This window comes from Sebastes fasciatus, chromosome 2 (genome assembly GCF_043250625.1).
Source record: "Sebastes fasciatus isolate fSebFas1 chromosome 2, fSebFas1.pri, whole genome shotgun sequence".
Lineage (NCBI taxonomy): Eukaryota > Metazoa > Chordata > Actinopteri > Perciformes > Sebastidae > Sebastes > Sebastes fasciatus.
In genome coordinates, this window is record NC_133796.1 from 2,135,905 (window position 1) to 2,157,924 (window position 22,020).

Here is a 22,020-nt window from a genome sequence, read left to right on the forward strand (position 1 = left end):
TTTCTACATTTGTTCCGTTTTAGATTTATCCTCTGTCGTTAAAACGTCTGCTGATGGGAGTTTTTACTGACATTTATTCAATCAGGAGCCGGTCTAAAGAGCCTTTTTGTGATTTTAAGAGCGGTTGACATTTTTAGAGAATGATGGACGTTGGGAGGAAATTAAATATGAAAATGTTTCTTTGTTCCTCTGAGTGGTTGGATGTTCTAGTTTTATGTTTTTATTTCAGTTGATCACATGAAAAGTGACAGAAACAGTTGAGTGAAGAATGAAAAAGCGCCCAGCGCCCATCACACTGCACACTGCGCCCAGCACCCAACACCCAGCACACTGCACACACAACAGAGCACCCAGCACCCAGCACCCATCACCCAGCACCCAGCACCCATCGCACAGCGCCCAGCGCCCAGCACCCAGCACCCAGCACCCAGCACCCATCGCACAGCGCCCAGCGCACAGCGCACAGCACACTGTGTGGTGCTGGAGGAAACTGAAAAGGGTTCATCCTCTGGGATCTTTCTTTCCATTTACACTTAAATATTGTTGTGTACAAGAGGAAACTTAAAGCCTGTTGGTGTTGACGGGACAAACATCAGGAGGTCAACTACAAACTACAACAACAAAACCTACCAACGCATTTAGCAGGTGAACCAGAACTCTGTAACCGTCTGTAGCTTCCGAGTCCCCTTATTTCTTCCTTATCTATTGGTGAGAAAACCTTTCTTACTGTCTAAAGAAGTTATAAAGCGTGTAGCGTGTCATTGTCACGTTCTGCCTCGTCGAGGCGTGAATATTACACGTGTGTAAATGAAGGTGCAGAACCAGCAGGGGGCAACAAAACCACTTCAATAAGTAGTTGGTAGCTGTTTTGTGTCTCTTTGTAGCCACTTTGTGTCTCTTTGTTGCTGTTTTGTGTCTCTTTGTTGCTGTTTTGTGTCTCTTTGTAGCCACTTTGTGTCTCTTTGTTGCTGTTTTGTGTCTCTTTGTAGCTGTTTTGTGTCTCTTTGTAGCCACTTTGTGTCTCTTTGTTGCTGTTTTGTGTCTTTGTAGCTGTTTTGTGTCTCTTTGTAGCTGTTTTGTGTCTCTTTGTAGCCACTCTGTGTCGCTCTGTTTTGTGTCTCTTTGTAGCCACTTTGTGTCTTTGTAGCTGTTTTACGTGTCTTTGTAGCAACGTTGCGTTTGTGTTCTTTTGCGTCCTGTTGTGGTTGTTTTGTGTTTCTTTGTAGCCACTTGTTATCTATGTGGTTGTTTATGTCCCTTTGTAGATGTTCTGTTCCTATTTGTAGCCGCTTTACGTCTCTTTGTAGCCGCGTTGCGTCTCTACGTGGTCATTTTGCGTGCTACTTTTGCATCTTTGTGGTTGTCTGATTGACTTTCCCACAAGAACTATAGCTGTAATATGTTGAACATGAGGGTTCATCCTGTGGAGACCATGACTGTCAGCAAACTGATGGAAGTGTGGCCTGTAGATGTTGAAATGTGTCTCTTTGGACGGATAGATGGACAGGAAGAACAACATGTTTAGTCTCTGCTGCCGCTCGAGGTGCAGAAAACCGTTAATGGATAAACATCCACCAACATTTACCTGAGAGCAGCAGAGAGCTGATATGATTGGTCAAACCTGGACTGAACCTGTGTTCATATCTGGTCACATCACCACACAGTGCTGTTTGTCTGTGAGAGGTGTGAAAGGTGTTCAGGTTGAATCCAGCAGCAGCAGGAGGAGGAGGACGAGGGTATAGCCCGACTGACCCGTGTCCTCCTGCTCTTCACGCCGGTGTGTGATGTGAAGCAGAGCTGCTGCAGCGCCGATCGCCTTCAGCGGCGAGCTGCACGTGGGAGTCCATCTCTGATTTAACGCCCTTTATAGAGGACCCTGCTGCTTTTCTCTCTGCGCTCCTATTTCTGTGCACTATGAAAGGCTCAGTGTGTGGAAACAGAAACAGGTTTGTAGGTTCTCACATAACAAGGATAGAATATGTGGAATAGATCTGGTTTTGAAATGAAAAGCGGAGCAACACTGTGCAAAATAAGAATCCATGGAGACTTTACGTTAATGTAATGTGTTATAGGTCCAGTAGGAGATCAGAGCCTCGTCACGCTGCTGGCGTTTGTAGCATATAGTGAAAATACTCAACGCTCCCGTTGCAAAGAATTCAAAAAAGAAAAAGCATGAACATAGTGGTCGTGGTGGTTATTGTGACAGTCCTAGATCCTCCAACGCTAGACATGAGATTTGTTAATTTAGAGTTTGAGCTGCAGCTGGATGATGAGACGACTCTACACAGACACCAGCGTTGTTGCTTTATAGAGAGACAAACAGAGACAGATGTGTGTGTGTTGCATTAACCCGGTTAGCTACTGCTCAGTAATGGATGAAATAAAACAAACAGCTGCTGGAGGAGAACTCAGAGGCCCAAATGAATCAGGGACTTCGGACCATTTTGACCTGGTATGACCTGGTATGACCTGGTATGACCTGGTATGACCTGGTATGACCTGGTATGACCTGGTATGACCTGCGTTGGTGTCTTTCTTACTGTATAACAACTTCTGGATCTGATGTTTGATTCTTCTTCTGTTGTGTGAAGGATAAATAGTTGAGTTGGGGGTGTGATGTGGCTTCTCAGCATGCCTGGGTGGGGGGGGGACTCCTGCAGGGGAATATGAATGGAGGATCAGGGAGGTGTTGGAGCCTCGGGAGGTGTCAACACGGCTCTTTTGTCCTCGTCGTTCGGCCTCTCGGTATTCAGATGGTGAGAGGTGATCTGGTCTGATCTGGTGTCAGTGTGAGAAGAAGCTGCTGGCTGGGTGGAGGAACAGGAGCTCTGCTGCTCAGAAGGATTCGTGTTTCTGTGGTGATGATGATGTTTGTGTCTCTGATGGACGGGATGATGTTTCTCTCCTGAAGCTTCACCTTGAGGTAAGACGTTAACCCTGAACTCAGACCAGATTTAAACTGATGGAAGCGTAGGAACGGAACGGAGAAGACAAAAACAAATATTGTATGTAGTCCTCATTTCATTAAGTCAGAGTAAACATACACGTGTTGATGAAGACTCCTTTTGGACGTTGGACCAGGAGGACTTGGAGCTGCACTCCGGTATAAAAGTGAAGGAAGTATGAAGAGGTTAAAGTAACTGGAAAATATAACTGGAACAACTCAAAGGAACTTCTCAGTATAGCATGTCTGATCCTGGTTTAGTGTAGGATATCGATATGAGTTTAAATTATAAAGAACATTTGTAAATAATTCATATTCTGTAGTATTTAATTTGCCACGAGCTACACCTCCGCCATTTTGGACTGAAACTAAAGGACTTCTGGAGAACTAAACCTCATCAGGCTGACTTGTTGTGTATACTCACGCTCATGTGACCGTGTTGTAGTTCGTTCATTCACACTTCAACAATCATAAAGTGGTGTTGATTAGTGGACATTATCTTGATGAACAAAATGTTTAAGTATCATAAACGTTTGTTCGCCACAGAGCTGATTTTCTGCAGAAAACCTTCCTGGTTGTCCTGCAAATATACGTCATCCCTGCAGCGCTCACTATAAACTGAACTACTCTGCATTCTGGGTGTCTGCAGCTGTCTGTGTAGGCGTACATTCGGGAGTATAATCAAGTCTTTAGAGTGTCGATGTCAGGAAACGTCCAAATCTAATGTAGATAAATCTGAAAACTGTGAAAAGTTGCAGGCTGTGTGCACACTAAACGTTTACTGTCTATTCTAAAAGCAAACACGTTTTATCCAGCTTTGTTTGTTGTTTACAGATGAGGCATAAAGTATGAAGTGTTCCAGAGGAGAGAGAGATCACATGACAGTCGTGGTTCAGTTGATTGAGTGACAAGTCAGCAGAAGAAGATTGTAAAATGACATTAAACTGAACCTGAACCTTCTCACAGATATTTCTTACAGCGTATTCTAACGCTTTTAAACCGTGGTGCTGCTTTAAGTGCTCGTCTGATTCCCTGGAGAGGAGCCGGCGTGTCATCCTCTCTGCATGTTTCTATCTCGTCTCAGCTCGTCAATCCGACCGCAGCTGAACTTTGCTCCCAGCATGCAGTTATTGTTCCTTTTGATTGACAGCTCCGGGCCCCGGCGGGGGCGTCCGTTGTGACAGCTGATGACGGATCAGCTGGCGACGACGCGTTTGTGTCAGATTCAGCCTTTTTGTGGCGGCGTGTGTGTTTGCTTTGTTTCCTCTCCTGACGAGTGAGCGTGAAGTCCTGATATCTGACTGATATGATCAGCTGGTGGTGCTGATATCTGTCACATGAATCTGTATTTAATAACAGATGAGGAGAAAAACACGAGATGTCTGATGTGACTGAGTGACAACGGCATAGAAAACGTTATATAACACTAGTTTAACTGTTTCATGATGCAGGTATCGCCCAACTTTTTAATTAATAATGCATATTTCTTTTAACCGTTTTAACCCATAGCATTAATCGGTTAAACGCTTAATTATTAACATCCCTAATAGCGTCGAATCATAACAGAAGTTATCTGGAGACGCTTTTCATGTAGAGCAGGTCTGGACTGTACTTTATAACTTAGAGACCCAGCTAGAGATCCCCATGAGAGCATTGCATTGTTATGTGACAGTGGCAAGAACTAGTCCCCTTTAGTGGGTAGAAACCTGGAGCAGAACCCGGCTCTGCCTCCACCGGTCGGGTTTAACTCTGTACATCCTGGACTATATGTCTGATGAACACCATCGCTATAGTCCATTAGTTTACCGTTCCAACGTGAAACAGATCCATTAATCTGACAGCGTTCTCTTCAGACTCGTTGGACGTTTCAGTGAAATGTTACTAGATGAACACAGTGAGACTGCCGGACGAGGACACAGACAGTAAAGCCGTTAACACAGTTATGTAACGAGGTCTGAAAGTGGCTTCATGAGATATATGATCTGTCTATGTCAGTTTATAAAGTGAACTAAATCATGGAGGACAGTGGCTGGTTGGTGGGAGCCGTTCTAATCCTCCGTCTCTTCTTCTTCTTCTTGTGTCCCGGGCTGACAGGAAGTCGGCCCGAGGCAGCTGGAGGCTTCGTCCTCGCTGACTCAGTCAAACTTTGATGATGCTAATCGGCTCCATCCCTGACAGAACACACACCGAGTCTCACACAGCAACCAGTGAAACCCAGCAGAGTTCAGATGTGTGACACGGAGCAGACTGCCGGGGGGTTTACATGCAGAGTTTTTAGATTTGGAAGCGTCTGCTGTGAGCTTTTTTAATCTCCGGCTTCTGTTAAAATGAGCCTCCTCGACGTGTGTGATCCATCACAACAAGCACAATGTTTTCTAAGAAAGTCTCATAACTCTTCCAGCAAACAGCCTCCTGGATTTCATTTTGAAAAAAAAAAAAAAAAGAAGCTTTTTCAGCGTCCAATTATCAAATCTGAGACGTCTGAGTGTCCTCGAATGCACCAGAAACTGCAGCGTCACATTATGATAATGTCACTTTGGCAAATTCAATTAAAGGCAACAAAAAATGTTGACTGTGATGGATGGACTCTCTGCACAACCATTCTGCAAGTGGAATACTGAAATATACCGAAGTCTGGAAGGAAGGACGTCTACAAACTTATAACATGATCTGCAGAGATTCAGTCAGTTAAAGTAGAAACTAGAGGTGTGTTCAAGTCAACATACAACTATCAGACATGTACAACCCAGGACTGGAAGAATGCATGGACAAAATGAGACACAGCATAAGCTCTGGATGTTTCCCGATGGTTTACAATAGACTCGCATTTAATTTAATCATGTTTTAAATACAAGAGAAGGCCAGATTAAAAACCAGCTCCTCTTACCGGCTTGTTCCACTCATCCTTACGCCGACCGTACACTAGACCGTACACTAGACCGTACACTAGACCGTACACTAGACCTAGACCTAACACTAGACCGTACACTAGACCGTATACTAGACCGTACACTAGACCGTACACTAGACCGTACACTAGACCGTACACTAGACCGTACACTAGACCGTACACTAGACCGTACACTAGACCGTACACTAGACCGTACACTAGACCGTACACTAGACCTAGACCGTACACTAGACCGTACACTAGACCGTATACTAGACCGTACACTAGACCGTACACTAGACCGTACACTAGACCGTATACTAGACCGTACACTAGACCGTACACTAGACCGTACACTAGACCGTATACTAGACCGTACACTAGACCGTACACTAGACCGTACACTAGACCGTACACTAGACCTAGACCTAACACTAGACCGTGCACTAGACCGTGCACTAGACCGTGCACTAGACCGTGCACTAGACCGTGCACTAGACCGTACACTAGACCGTACACTAGACCTAACACTAGACCGTACACTAGACCTAGACCTAACACTAGACCGTACACTAGACCGTACACTAGACCTAGACCTAACACTAGACCGTACACTAGACCGTACACTAGACCTAGACCTAACACTAGACCTAGACCTAACACTAGACCGTACACTAGACCGTACACTAGACCTAGACCTAACACTAGACCTAACACTAGACCGTACACTAGACCTAGACCTAACACTAGACCGTACACTAAACCGTACACTAGACCTAGACCTAACACCAGACCGTACACTAGAAGACTTTTAAAAGACTGAAGTCTGACACCCTCTCACATCTAAAGACAATGTGCAATTCAATCATATAAATGGTAGGGAGAGAGGGAGAGAGGGAGAGAGAGATCCTATTGGTTGTTGACGATGTTCGAGTCATTGAATTTACGATAAAATTGATTGAGTTTATCGGAACGTCAAGACGAGAAAATGTTTTATGACCACCTTACTCTAAACCAGCTATTCTCAACCACTGGGCCGGGGCCCACTGGTGGGCCTCAGAGGACCAACTAGTGGGCCGTGGAGGACCTGCCAAATGGTTAGATTAACCTCTTCAACATCCGATGGCCGCTATTCTGTCTTTCAGAGGTTGCAGCGCTCTCAGTTTTAAAGCTACCGGTATCATAGCAAACTGAAAAACCTAAAGAATTCATTGGTCCCAACCATGTCTTGCCATCTTGTCGGGAAAGGAGGCTAAATAACGCTCCAAATATACACTACATTTTGGCGAGGAAAACTGGCATGGCCATTTTCAGACAGGTCTCTTGACCCCTGACCTCAAGATATCTGAATGAAAATGGGTTCAGTGGATACCCACAAGTCTCCCCTTTACAGGCATATACTGTATGTCCTGGATGCAGTGGCACACATGTTGAGTGTGTTTTTTAACAATCAGAAGTGGGCCTCAGGGTACAGAAGGTCGAGAACCCCTGCTCTAAACGATCTAGATCACAGGAGAACGCCGCAACTCTAGAAAAACTCTCCTGGTTTTATTCCCACATTGGAAATAAGTCTGCGACATGTCAGTGAAATCGGTGTCAGGTCGGCCAAAGTAAATGGAGATCTGCTTTCTCTGAGGTCAAGAATGAACTTTAATGCTAAGAACAAAAGATTGATTGGTTGAATCGCGGGCTCTTCTCTGACCGGTAGAGCCCCTACATTCTGAATATCACTGTAATTTATACCGTGTTGAACCGAGTCAGAGCTTCAGCTGAACCCATGAATAACAGATGGGCTCCCTCTCATTTACCTGCTCCCCTGTGAACCTGAATGTGACTGTGATGGCAGGAGCTCTGAGTTTGTTTGTGACAAATGGAGGCACGGAGGAGGAAGAGGAGATGCTGAGAGGATGCTGAGTCAGGGTGAAGCTGTGACAGGAGGAACAGAGAGAGGCTGTTGAATATTTCAGGAAGGTCGAGCGGAGCTGCATCTCTCTGTGGGTGTTCCTCCTCTCACAACTGCAGAGCTACATTAAACACCATCTTCACCTAAAGAGGACTTTACTTTTACTTTTCTCAGGTTACTCACCGGGTGCTTCAGGAAATCACACATGTTCATTCACTGTACAGTAAATCCTCATATACTACACATGATGCGGCTCAGTAATCAGATCTTTCAGATTTTCCTGACGTTTGGACGGACGCAGTGAGAGGACAGACTTTGTAGTGAGAGCTGGGGATGCAGAGATTGATTTATGAAATACTCAACACATTATTGTACTTTCACATTTGATGCAAAGATCATACGTCGTCCTATGTTCACTCAATTACGTTTGGAGGGAAGCGTATTTCGTCGTTTGTCTTTGACGTATCACAAATATATTTGTAAGGATAATCCGTGGACGGCCGCAGCAAGTCACGTAGTATATGGAGCGACCGTTAATGAAAGTTACGTGGATTCATAATGAGTATAACGAGCGAGGAAGTCCACTAGAGGTAGATGATGGGTCCAACAGACACAGGGCTTTCACCCAGGAGACCGCTGAAACTAAAAGAACTACGTTTTTTGTTAAAATGTTTAATGATAACCACGTGTTTAAAACTGCGACTGTTATCGGAGAAAATACGTTTCCCTCTGGAGAATACAGTTTAGTCGTCTGGGGACATCATTTAGTAGGAGTCAGGGTTTCACACTATGAGCAATAAACTAACCGGCCACCTACATTGTCGCAGCGTTGCTGTTGAAATGTTGCTGAAGCGCTCGTTGATGTATTATGTCGTTAAACAGCACTGGGGACCGGCTAGCGGCGGTTTTATGCTCCCGCGCCGACGACAGCCGTGGCCGGAGACATTGTTTTCAGGTTGTCTGTCCGTCCATCCATCTGTTCGTCCACGAGGTTTTAACTCTTCTAGTTTACAAATGAAACTATATCTTTGTGTTTTCTTCTGAAAAATGTTTAAAAATGGAAAAAAGTTAGAAAAAATAATAAAAAAGGAGGTTAAATAACGCTCCAAACTTACACTCAATGTTGCACGAAAAACTGTCATGTCCATTTACAAAGGGGTCCCTTGACCTCTGACCTCCAGATCAGTGAATGTAAATGGGTTCTAGGGGTACCCACGAGTCTCCCCTTTACAGACATGCCCACTTTATGATCATCACATGCAGTTTGGGGCAAGTCATAGTCAAGTCAGCACACTGACACACTGACAGCTGTTGTTGCCTGTTGGGCTGCAGTTTGCCATGTTATGATTTGAGCATATTGTTTTATGTTAAATGCAGTACCTGTGAGGGTTTCTGGATCAATATCTGTCATTGATTTGTGTTGTTCATTGATTTATAATAATAAATATATACATACATTTGCATAAAGCAGCATATTTGTCCACTCCCATGTTGATAAGAGGATTAAATACTTGATAAATCTCCCTTTTAAAAGATAATAAATGTGTGATTAATTTGCGATAGTGCGTCTTTGTGAGAGCCCAGGTGTTCCTTTACAGCGTGAATCTGAACTGAGGAGACGGACTCATTTAGACTTCTAGAGACGAGTCAGCTCTTCTTGACTTGGTGACGTTTTTAGTTTCCAACATGAAGACTTGGGTCCATGTTTAGCCCTGATGATGCTCGTTGCTGGTACTTGAAGGCACCAGAGTGTAATGTACATGAAGATCCACTCCGCTGCTTCCTCCCTCGCTCTCTACAGTTTGTTCTGTAACTGAACCTTCGAGTCGACTCCTCTTTCTGTTTTTATAGCTCTCTGTGTGGGATGTGATCACACCTCTCTACCTGTTCTCCTACACATGATGCTGCTGATTCGTGACTGTTTGTCTCTCCGTGAGGCCGACTGAAGCTTCCTCATTATCTTCTAGTGGAAGGCGCCGGCGTCTCCATCTAGAAGAGACTTTTAAGCTAATAATGAACCCGGCGAGGCGTGACGTGGCGTGGAGCCAGGACGACCGGCGCTCAGTTCAGTTGAAGCTCACATGAGAGGTCTGCTGGTGGAAGGAGGAGGAGAGGAAGTTAGAACATGGATAAGAGCAGGAAGGAGGAGAGATAAAAAGCTAGATAATGTTTTATGCTTCAGTGTAGAAGCGGAAGCGTTACTGAACACGAGCTGTTAATGCTGTTCATAAATAATGCAGCGTCCATTTAGCCCACGCTCCTGAACTCAGCAGCACTGAGTGACCTTTAGTTATCTCTTTGTGTGTCTGCTGGTAGGAATGAAGTCTCCCTGAGATCAGCAGCTCAGGACGGGGACGTGGAAAAGAAGAAGTTCATAGTAGAAGAATTAAAGACACTCTTTATTTCTCTAGTCACAGGATGGTTCAAGAGGAGATCTAAAAGCTCAATCTGACTCGGTCAGTTTTATTTCCTCCGGCAGGTTGATCCATCCAGAGCCTCGGGGTCCTCTTTCATTTAAAGCTTGAACTCTGGGACGGACAAGAGACCTCCAAGCGTCCGCCCGAGGACCTCGACCTGCGTACGACAGGCCGCCGGCATCGTTTTAGATCGTTAGATGACTTATTATTTCTCATCATGGTCATGTTTGAATCAGAAGTGAGGTGGTAACAAACCGACGTGTTCAGACTCAGAGGACTTCATTTCAACTCCAACGTCTCCAAATATGTCACGTGTTAGGATGGAGGAGCTGTTAACAACTACTTATGAGGAGGAAACTGCTTGTTAAGGCATTACTGTAACCTGTATCTGATTTAAACTGGTTTCTCCTCATTAATCACATTTAAAGCCAGTGACAGGAAATGGAGCGTAACGTGATGCAGCAGCTCTGATAGCAAAACACTCGGCATCAAAGTCTCCACTTGTTTTTCACTCTGAGTGATGAAGAGCACCACAAAACAGGAATCTAACAACGCTCCATATATATATATATATAATATAATATATAATATAATATATATATATTATATATAATATATATATATTATATATATATACACACATACGTAATTAAAGTGTTTTTCCAGAAGCTTGAAGCACAAACCGAAGTGCTAAAACAACAGAAAGTGTCATCAGACAACAGACGGTTTCTTCTTCTTCCTCCTCTGTCGGCTTTAAACGGAGACCGTGACTGAATACCGGAGCGGTCGTCATGACAACGGAAACAATGGCAGTGGATATTTTCGTGAGAACACCTGGTGTTTTGTTTAATTATATTTAAACTCAAAATAAGTGTATGTACATGGATGGATAAAGAGAACGGAGCTGACGGGAGAGCTAGAGACCAACACGGAGGAGTTACAGGAAGTAGTAACTACGTCCGCTTTTCAAAATAAGGTGTTAACAAAGGGAACTGGATATACAAAATACATCTATGGAAATAAGACTGATGGATTATATTCACCAGAAGTATCAAACATTATAAATTAAAAAGAAAATCCCACTAATCTGTGAGGGAAACGTCTTTATTCTTTGATTTCTGAGTTGCTGGATAATAAATAATTCCTGACAATGATCCTGATCTATTTGACTTCAGGACGTCTCTGACTACATACATGCTGAAAATCAAACATTTTACTGGATTAATTTAGAGATTTAACAAAGTAAAAGTCCCTAGAAGTGTACGATTCATCTTTTTCCCTTCATGGTCTAGTGGTCAAAAAGTTAACAATAATCACATTAAATGGTAATATTGAATCACAATACTTTTCAAATCGGCACCCAATCATCGTGATAATATAAAATCGGGAGATAGGTTTCATAATGTCAAAGTTATTGACGATTCATTTTGAGTAGATGGACTAATCCGTTGTGTTTGCTTCTTGTAAAGCGTTCTCCATCATAGATCCAGTTGTGGCTGCTGGGTAACACATCTGTACCGCCACATGTCAGCAGAGTCAGACCTCCTGTTTCTGTGGAGCTGCAGGTTGAACTGAGAGATTGACGAGGTTAATCTGAGTGTAAATGTCAGAGCAGCTTGTTTACATCGTGTGTGTGTGTGTGTGTTCAGCCTGTGTACACGTCCACAGTGTGTGTGTGTGACTGTAACACGTGTGTGTGTGACTGTAACGTGTGTGTGTGACAGGCTGCTTCAGTTTGTCTCCAATCACCAAGTTTCTTTAGTTTCAGCGTGGAACACCAGAGAGAGTGAAGTGGGACCAACTCCAGGAAATGAAGCCAGAAATGTGTCAGATAAACATGAAAGTTTCCGTAAGGAGGCGTCTTAACGCCGCCTGGATCTCCAGCTACTGGACGTCTCAGGAAATGAAAGAAAAGCTGCTTCAATATTTTACTTTATTTAACTGGCAATATTCACATTGGATCAGAAGAGAGGCAGTCACGGTGGAACGGGGAGATTTATAAAAGTTGTTCACTTATAAAGAAATAAACCTTTTATTTTTCTCTTGGAGGTTTATTTTTGATGCCTAAAACCAGTTCAAAATACATTTTCAGATTGCTGAATCAGCCAAAAAGCCTCCGACATGGGCAGATTAGAGCCGACGGTGAGGACACAACGCAAAAACTAGAACGGCAGACGCTCACCGACGCCACCAAAACTGTCCGACGGCCGACCGACGACTTGGTGTGTCTGGACCTTTAAAAGTCTGCATTCATGACTGAGGCTGAGGTTTACGCTGCTGACAAACACAGTCCTGTTCGTCTGAATCTGTAGGATAAAATCCTCAGTGTCCCAGAATGCACTGGGTGATAGACACTTGCTTCAACTGAGTCATAACGATGGATGTTACAGGATTTCTGACTCTTCAGACTGAGGTTTGTGACATTCAAAGAGAGAAAGTGGTGACACTTTGAACGGCTCTGTGAGCGTCACTCATCGTCTGCAGCATCTGCACTCTTTACTCTGCTGTCTCCTGGCACCGGGGGAACCAGATGTGAGTCTAATCTGGCCCGGTTTTAGGGCTCTGGAACTGGGCCAAAGTGGGGCTGAGAAGCATGCAGCACTTGGGCCAGTTGTTGTCCAGCTGTGGACCGACGTTGGCACCTGGAACTTGGCCCGGTTATCTCAGGATGTAAACAGCTGTTGGGCTGAACCCCTCTGGCTTCCTGTGGCTCCTTTTAGTATTTTGATCTTATTTATCCTTCAAATTAGACGCACCGTATTTACACAGCGACACATTTACCAAAATACATCACGCTCAAAATCAAATGTTTGAGTGAAGGTTGTAAAAGCAGAACTGTACGTCATGGTTTAATGTGTTACAGTTTGTGAGTGTTGAGCTGGATAATTCTCCCCGCCCATCCAGGCCTGAGCTCAGTCAGCGGGTCCTGGGTGTGGCGGCGGTGGTGGCGTTGGTGTGGTGGTGTTGGTGTGGCGATGGTGTGGCTGGGATATCTGGGAGCTGAGGGGGGGGGGGGGGGTAATGAAGCGTGGAGCGATGCTGTGATAACCTCATTATTCTCCAGCGCTTCGCTCCAAAAATCCTCCACCAGCTACTGAAGCAGCAGAGAGAGCCAGTCGATGGGTTAATCGTGCATGCAGAGTGGATATCTGAGTGCGTGTGCGTGTGTGTGTGTGTGTGTGTGTTAGAGTCTGAGCTGCGGTTACTGGTTGTTTAAAACGCTGCCTACTTTGCAGAATTACATCACTTTTAGTTTCAGCAATTTATCGATATTCAACATATATATTAAAAGTAACATTTAATAAAAGAAAAGGTAAATAATCCAGGTATACCTGGGATTATAAAAGGACCATGGATCTTTAACTTGGACGCTTCTTCTCCTCATCACCTGCTGATCTGTGTCCTCCTACAGCAGCATAAACTCCAGTTTAAATATCAATATAAATGTGTATATTTCAGTGATGGTGAGTCTCTCTGAGGCGACATCCACAATAAGACGTCTTCGTTATAAAACACATAACTTTTGCTACGTTTCTGTCTAGTGTCCACACTACTCCGGCGTTAAAACGGAGACGTTTGAAGACGTTTGAAGACGCTACTGACGCCGTTTTCATTTTAAGAGTCTGGGTCAGTGTTGCCAGATCTCACGAGAGAAACAAGCAACCAGGTCTGTAGAAACGAGCCCAAAAGAAGCAACTCTCCCCCCAAAAAAAGCCCAAAACAAGCGACCTTACCTTCCGACCTCAATATGAGAGAGAGAGGCGGCCTCTTCATCACTTCATATATACACTATGAATGAATTTATTTTAGATTGAATGCATTTCATTGTATTTTTGCATCCATTTTTATCTTGTAACTTTACATGTTTCTTGTTAACTAAACGTAATGCTTAAAACCTTTTAAATGATTGTATTTGGGGGTTGTGTACGGATCCTGCAACAGGACAAACTAGACTAACGGTATAGAGGAGAGAGACAGGAGCACAAATAAGCAACTACACTTTACATCAAGCCCCAAAAAACGCAAACCGCGACTAACCCAACATCACTTACTGTATAATACGCAGACTTGGCAACTCTGGTTTTAATCATCACGCCACATCACGTGAACCTTTTCCAGAAGAAAACAAACGACATCAACGTCGACCTCCAGCGGTTCATTCTAACATGGATAACGAGTTACGAGCGTTGCTGACCTCGTTGTCTCTGCTAGCAGCAATTCTCATGTTAGTTTAGTTTTGAAACGCATAACTCTCGCTATGTTTCTGCCTATCGTCCGAACTACTCCGGCGTTTTCGAGCCACTAAAACGGAGACGTTTGAAAACGCTGCTGACGCTGTTTTAGTTTTAAAACTCCCAGGGTTGTGTTTTAGTCTGGACGGACAGAAGCGATGATGCAGACACCCACGTTGGCTTCCTGATTGGGTCTCATCAGTCATGACGCGTCCTTCCCTGATCAGCCTCGACCACGGGCGGTTAATTCCAACATGGAGTTAGGAGTGTTGCTGACCTCGTTGTCTCCGCTAGCAGCTGTTGTGAAGTTAAATTCTACATTTCATAATGATACCACTGCCTACATGTGCAGGGATGTGTCCTCTGGAACCAGAAGAGTGGAGGCTGATGGAGCAGCACGTTAATGAACCATCACATAGAGGTGGATAGGTCACATGTCTACACACTTTTGTCCGTGTAGTGTAGTTTATAATGAAGCAGCTCGATGTTTTTAGGTGAGTTGACATGAAGCAGAAACCTTTTATGATACGCTGAAGTATTCAGAAGCAACTGGATGACCTGGACGTGATGTCTTGTTGTCACAGAGACTTCCTGACTGTTACCAGTAAAACACGACTCAGAGTCTGCAGGCTGAGCTCATTATAGTGGACTTTAGGGAAGGTAGCGCTGCTCTGTGGGGGGGACGGAGGGGGGACGGAGAGGCAGATGGGAGGAGGAGTGAAGCAACAAAAAGAGAGTCTTGTCTTTTATTCTGTCCTCCCCGGCGCTCGCTGCGCTCCGTCCAGATGGCGGCTCGTCTCTGCAGCTCGTCCAGAACACAGCGAGGCGACGTGATGCCCGTCAGAAGAGCCACCAAACTCTGCCCCCGGAGCCCGATGCTAGAGCCAGAGGCCTGTGACGACGCCTCGCCCCGCATGCCGACAGTCTAATCTGCATCCACATCAAGGAGGGGGGGGTGGTTTTTACTGCAGCTGATAACGGGAGAGCTGCTGCTGTTTGTGTGCTAACAGCCCTTTGATGGCTGCAGGAGCACGGCCAGATTGGCTCATAGTCTGAGACAACAGCAGCCATTAAAGCTCTATACGACCTGGGGGAAGGATGGAGGGGGGGGGACGGTCATCCACCTCTAACACAGCCCGACTCAGTGGGAGGGAGACGGACACTTCTCTCTCTTTGTCCTCTTTGTGTCTTCATTAACATGAGCGTCAGTACTCTGATTCCAGCAGTAGAGTGAGGCTGAAAGGAGAAATGTGATTATCTGATCTCATCTATTCATCCATCAGACATGTGTCTGTGTTACTGAGTCCAAACGTAAACTTCAATGGGTTTTCTAAGAGTACACGTGTGCACGAAAGACCGAGGAAAGTGTCCTTGTGCCAGCAAAGACACGGGAGATCTGCACAAGTTATTGTCTTCTTTCTCCAGTGAACTGATCACTTCTGTTTCTCTTCTTGTGCACTGATTGGTTTAAGATGAACTGGGGCAGACTAGAGCCGATGATGCGGGACACACCGCAAAAACTAGACCAACAGACGCTCACCGACAACCCCAAACTGTCCGACGGACCACTGTCCTCAAGCTCTGCATTTCATGACCGAGTAAAGGTCGACACTTCTTAGAAACACAGTCCTGTTTTGTCTAAATTTGTAGGATAAAACCTGGTCCTCAGTGTCCCAGAATGCACTGGGTGATTGACACCAGTCACTGTTTTAACAAGTCATTTCCAGTGCAGTAAATGTCCAGAAATAAGTATCTTGAAACAAGAAAGTAAAGTAGATTTAGTCCAATCAAGAAGCACTTGATTTATAGAACAATCTAAGACTTTAAGGTGGGAACTCAAGATGACATCATGGTGTATTATCTGTAGATCATCTAATGGGCAGCGTGTTGTGAAGTCTTCCTCCATAGTTTGTTCAGGTTGTCTTCTCTCTCTCCTGAGAACATACGCTGCAGTTCAGCTGGAAAAAAGGAACATTTATTCTACATCTCAGCGTTGTTGGTTACAGTCTCTACATGTTTGGTGTGAAAGCAGCAGCAGCAGGCGTCATGTTAGACGTCGGGATGAATGTAGGTTGTGAAATGTTGAATTCTCAGTATCGTAGCCCACAAAAAGCCGAGGACGCCGCTGCTGCTGCTGCTGCCGCCGCCGTTACTGCTGCCGCTGCTGGGGGGAAGTGAGAGGGAGGAGCTGAGATGAGAGAGATTTTTAGATGAGTTTAGGGACTCGGGGAGGGATTTGGTTGGAGGTGGGGGATTTGGTTGGAGGTGGGGGAGTGGGGGTTCAAAGCTTCAACTACACTTCTTCTCCTCCTCTCAGCAATGAGAGAGGGGTGGGGGGGGTTAGGGTTGGAGGCTACATCCACACTAATACGAGCGTTTTAGGGACGTTTCAGAACGAATCTCCGTCCATACTACCACGCCTGAAAACGCATATCACATGAAACAGGAAGCAGCGCTGGACACGGGAACTGACGCAAAGCACTCCAATAACAGCTTTCCTCCTGAGCATGTAGTCAGTAGTATCATTATAACATGTAGGATTTAACTGCTCAACAGCTGCTAGCAGAGACAACGAGGTCAGCAACGCTCCTAACTCGTTATCCATGTTGGAATGAACCGCTGGAGGTCGACGTTGATGTCGTTTGTTTTCTTCAGGAAAAGGTTCACGTGAATCAGGGAAGACCCAAGCCTCCAGGAAGAGCGCCGGTCGTTTATCACAACTTTCATAGCGGCCAAACGGCGTTACTACAACATCCGTGTCCGTCACGTGATGCCATTTGGCCCAAAAAGACTTTACCCCATAGACTTCCATTGGGAAAGAGACGTCTGTAACTCAGAGGATCATGTATTTTAGGTGAATCAACTCCCCAGTATGAACACTCTAATAGTCCTTAAATCCTTAGGTCCTAAAAGTTGTAAAACGCACTACTAGCTGAATCCAGAGTTATTTCCATTCCTCCGTTCATGTGAATGAGACCCAGACCGAGGCTGGAGCGCGGGCTGGGAGGAGGAGTTAAAGGGAACGCTACTGCTCCTGCTCTACGGACCCGGTGGAGGAGGAAGATCGCCGGATGATTCGGGTACTTTATCACTCGGCAGTCGAGCCATTTGGGCTTCATGCACCACTGAGACACTCTCATAGGAATGAATGGGAGCCCACTTCCAACGCTGGATCCAGTTCTCTTTATACATCCGTGATAAGACCCAATCAGTCAGCCAACGTGGGCGTCTGCGTCTTCGTTTTCAAAGGTCTCCGTTTCTGTCCGTCCAGACTAAAATACAATCCTGGAGTTTTAAAACTAAAACAAGGTCAGCAGCGTCTCGAAAACGCCGGAGTAGCGCGGACGCTAAGCAGAAAGGTAGGAATAGTTGTTTTTTATAACATATTTTAGAAAAGCTTTATGGAAACGGCAACATTCGATAAAACTTTCTCAAATGGACAAAAGTTTTTATGCTCGCTTGAGGTGTTATTTCTTTGTCTAAAAAGGAGTTGATGTGCTAAACGGGACGTGGAAACGTCTCCGCTGACTTCACCCTGAAGTAGTGAACATTGAACTCACATTACCAATCAGCTGTTTCTGCTGTCAGCGTCTTCTCACTTATATATTTATATATTCATATTGTCTTCATCTCCAGACATGAAACAGGCCAATACTGGCGGACATAAAAGGACGATTATTGAAACAAATTCCGGAAATCTTCTCTCCATTTTCCTCTCGTAGATGGATAGATGACCGAGGAGACTTCTTCTGTTCCTGGTTTGCAACCTCTACTTCTTCTTCTACTCTGTTTAAAGGCGGATAACAGCCACGTGTAGCCAACAGCGCCAACCACTGACCAAATAACGTTGTAGCCGAGTTTATTCGCTCCAAACCAGTTGATGGAAACGCGTCTAATTCACGTTTCTTCATTGCGCCATTTCAAAATGTGCCTGACAGTTGAATGGAAACTACCGATGTTGGTGATCAGTTCTGGCTCACAGTCGGCGTTCCAGTTCATCCTAAAGGTGTTGGATGGGTTAGAGGTCAGAGCTCCGTGCAGACCAGTTGAGTTCTTCCTCACCAAACTGGGAGAACTGTTTCTAACACACTAGAATATGGTTTCATGCTGGGAATCAAGACTTCCTATAAGGTGTATTTCATGGCTTAAATTAACAACTTGATTGATCGTCCTACTGAGCGTTCACTATAAGTCTGTTCAGCTAATTAGCATAGTTCCCGTCTGTCTTCTGGTACATGACAGGCTTGTTGTGTTTCTTAATGTCTGAGTCTCAGATGAATCACGGTACGTTCAGCCTCTGTATCTGTAAATCAGCCACAGTAGATCATCTCATGCTGCGACTGAGAAGTGGCTGCTAATGCTGCTGTAAAAGCCCCAAAGGTTAGCAGCTCTGGAAATAGCACCGAGTTATAAAACACAGAGAGTGGTAGGTTGTTTTGTCAGTATACAGGAGGGAAGATGGAAGATGAAGCAGGAAATCCAGTTTGAGTAACAGATCTGTGAATTTGCAAACATGTTTCTGAAGCTCTGAAACAGGATCTGTCTTTCTTTCGGACTGTGTTTATATACAGTAACACATTGTAGTTTAGGTTTAGTTAGTTTATATAACACATTGTAGTTTAGGTTTAGTTAGTTTTCAGAGTGGTCAAATAACAATACAAATCAGTGACTGTCCAGCTTACTTTAAAAGGAAGTCCTTGGTATAAGATGGCAGTCTGGAAAACATCTGAACATTACGGCACCCGGTGTCTCCCTGCAGGCGCAGGAAGGAGACGGTAACGTTTCTCTCTGGAGGAGCTGCAGCAGTTATTTCTGCACAAACGTCCACTCTACATTCACTAGATATTCTCAGAGCTAAACTAACTCTTCTGCAGTGTGAATTGAGCAGCATGCACGTGAGAGGTGGAGCGAGAACGCGCGTGCTGTCTGAGTGAAGGCGAGCAGGCAGAGGAGACGAGGCTCCGGCCACACGCGAGCGCGCATGTGTCCCGACCCGGTACATTTATACGCTTACAAAGTTACAAACAGTCCCTTTAAATGTGAAAATGCAATCAAAATATTTTGTCCCTAACATCTATAAATAATCGGGATTATCATTTTGGTCATAATTGTACTGCCATACTACATATACTTACAGAATCAATGGATGAGATCTGTGTAGGACGGGCCATGATGTTTAATGTTTCATCTCAGCGCTACTTTAGTGTCCGATGTGAAGCATTGGTGACATAACGCCGTCTCCCTGAAGGTCAAGTTCTGATCACTTTCTGTGCTTCAATGTCACCAAAGTTTCAGTTCAGTTTGAGTTTCTCTGACGGGATGTCGTCTTTATTTAGTTTCACTTCACCACACTATTTCTTTTCTGCTTATTTTAGTTTTAGTTTCAGTTTTGAACAGTCGCCTCCGGCTATATTAGAAACAGGAAGTTGAAAACATGCCGATCCCAGTCTGCCGTGTTTGATTGACAGGTGAAGCAGAAACACGGTGATGAGAGCTAATGACGGCAACAACAACACCTGAGACGAGATTTAAGAATTGTGATGTGTCTTTAATGACGGCAGCTTTCTCTGTTTGACTGACACTTCACTTGATCCTCTGCTTTGATATTCAGCAGTTTCTCTGTGCAGCTCAACAGAAAGCTCTCCGTCTCTCTCTAGACACATTCTTTTATTTGACATCTTCTATATGTTTTTATCTGACAAGTAATCTTCCTGTCACGCCACGCTGTCATCTCATACCTGTTTCTATTTATTCATCTGCAGGCTGGATTTTCTCCGGAGGTTCCCGTTGGAGTCGTCGACTTCGACTGAGCAGCTTCTCCGTCACGGTTCCCCCTCGCTGGGAGTTACATCTGCCAATCTGGTGAGGAACAAATGCTGCTTTTCTGTTTCTGTTTCTTCTTGTTTGAAACGCCACTCGTTCTCTCCTCACTCCGTCTCTTCTGCTCAGTGTGTGTGGGAGTGTGTGACGAGGTTTTATCGACTGCATGTGAAGTGTTAAATCAGTCGTATCAAGACGATAACGGGTAACGTGTTCAGGAACATGTTGGTGGTGGATAGAGAGGCGTGTTGTTGGTGGTGATCTCTTTGGTTTTCTGATTATCTGTTTCCTCGTTGAGAGACATGAGAACTCGTTAGGAAACACCTGGTCCAACACAAAGGTCATCTGATAACGATGGCGTCCTGTTAATTGGCTTTATAAGTCATTTAAGGTTGTTTTTCTTCTCAAGGTCTTTCTCCGTTTTCTGCTTCAGGAGTTTTTGAAGCTGCGGTGGAAATTATTAATGTGTGCTTGAAGCATTTTGAGGCTGATTCAGAGGAGAAAAGAAGGAATATGATGGAAAAATCAATACTGCGAGGCTTTTATTAAAGTCTGCTTTAAAGAATATGATTGATGCTTGTTAAATATGGTGTTTTTTGCAAAAAATAGAGGTTCATCCAGACCTCTGAATCTCTATCAACATGTTGTTAACGATTCAAACAGTTCTGGTCTCAACGACTGAACACATTAAAGCTTCTTTCACTCCACTTTATTTATAGATTTTCAATATAACACAAGATTGTGCACAAAAACATTGAGCTGTTCCAGACATCAGGCAGAAAGAAAAAGAAAACTACCGTTTCAGATATGACCACCTGACTAATATTGAGTAGGTCCTCCTCCTGACCCGTGGAGGCCTGGACTCCACTAGACCTCTGAAGGTCTGCTGTGGTATCTGGCACCAAGCCGTCAGCAGCAGATCCTTTAAGTCCTGTAAGTTGCGAGGTGGGGCCTACGTGGATCGGACTTGTTTGTCCAGCACATCCCACAGATGATCCATCGGATTGAGATCTGGAGAATCTGGAGGCCGAGTCGACACCTCCAACATGTTGCCATCCACATGATGTAAAAGAAAACGTGATTCATCAGACCGGGTCACCTTCTTCCATCGCTGCGTGGTCCAGTTCTGATGCTCATTGTAGGCTCTTTTGGCGGTGGACACGGGTCAGCGTGGGGCACCCTGACCGGTCTGCGGCTACGCAGCTCCGTACGCAACAAACTGTGATGCACTGTGTATTCTGACACCTTTCTATTAGAACCAGCATTAACTGTTTCATCAGTTTGTGCTCCAGTAGCTCTTCTATTGGATCAGACAACACGGGCCAGCCTTCGCTCCACACGTGCATCAATGAGCCTCGGGTCTGATCCTGTCGCCGGTTCACCGGTTCTGCTTCCTTGGACCACTTTTGGTAGGTCCTGACCACTGCAGACCGGGAACATCCCACAAGAGCTGCAGTTCTGGAGATGCTCTGACCCGGTCGTCTAGACAGCACTATCTGGCCCTCGTTAAAGTCACTCACATCCTTACGCTGGCCCATTTTTTACTGCTTCCAACACAAAGTTCAAAATGTTCACTTGCTGTCTAATATATCCCCCCCACTGCCAGGTGCCATGGTAACGTGATAATCAATGTTATTCACTTCACCTGTCAGTGGTCTGAATGTTACGGCTGATCAGTGTATATTATCGGTGTATTATCTGTCAATCGATACAGTATTGAATCACACTTAATCTCATTATTGTCCATAGTTAATCACAATTAATTGTAAATTAATCACACATTTTTTATCTGTTCAAAATGTCATACAGTACAT

At 44.7% G+C, this 22,020-nt stretch overlaps 1 protein-coding gene across 1 annotated transcript in view; it reads left to right on the forward strand.

The window, feature by feature from the left end:
- Window positions 1–22,020, forward strand: part of large2 (LARGE xylosyl- and glucuronyltransferase 2) — an 89,537-nt gene that overhangs the window by 11,841 nt on the left and 55,676 nt on the right. Inside the window, exon 2 of the mRNA XM_074657481.1 lies at window positions 20,149–20,248. The gene's annotated coding sequence lies outside the window, so the exon portion shown is untranslated. The remainder of the gene's footprint in view (window positions 1–20,148; window positions 20,249–22,020) is intronic.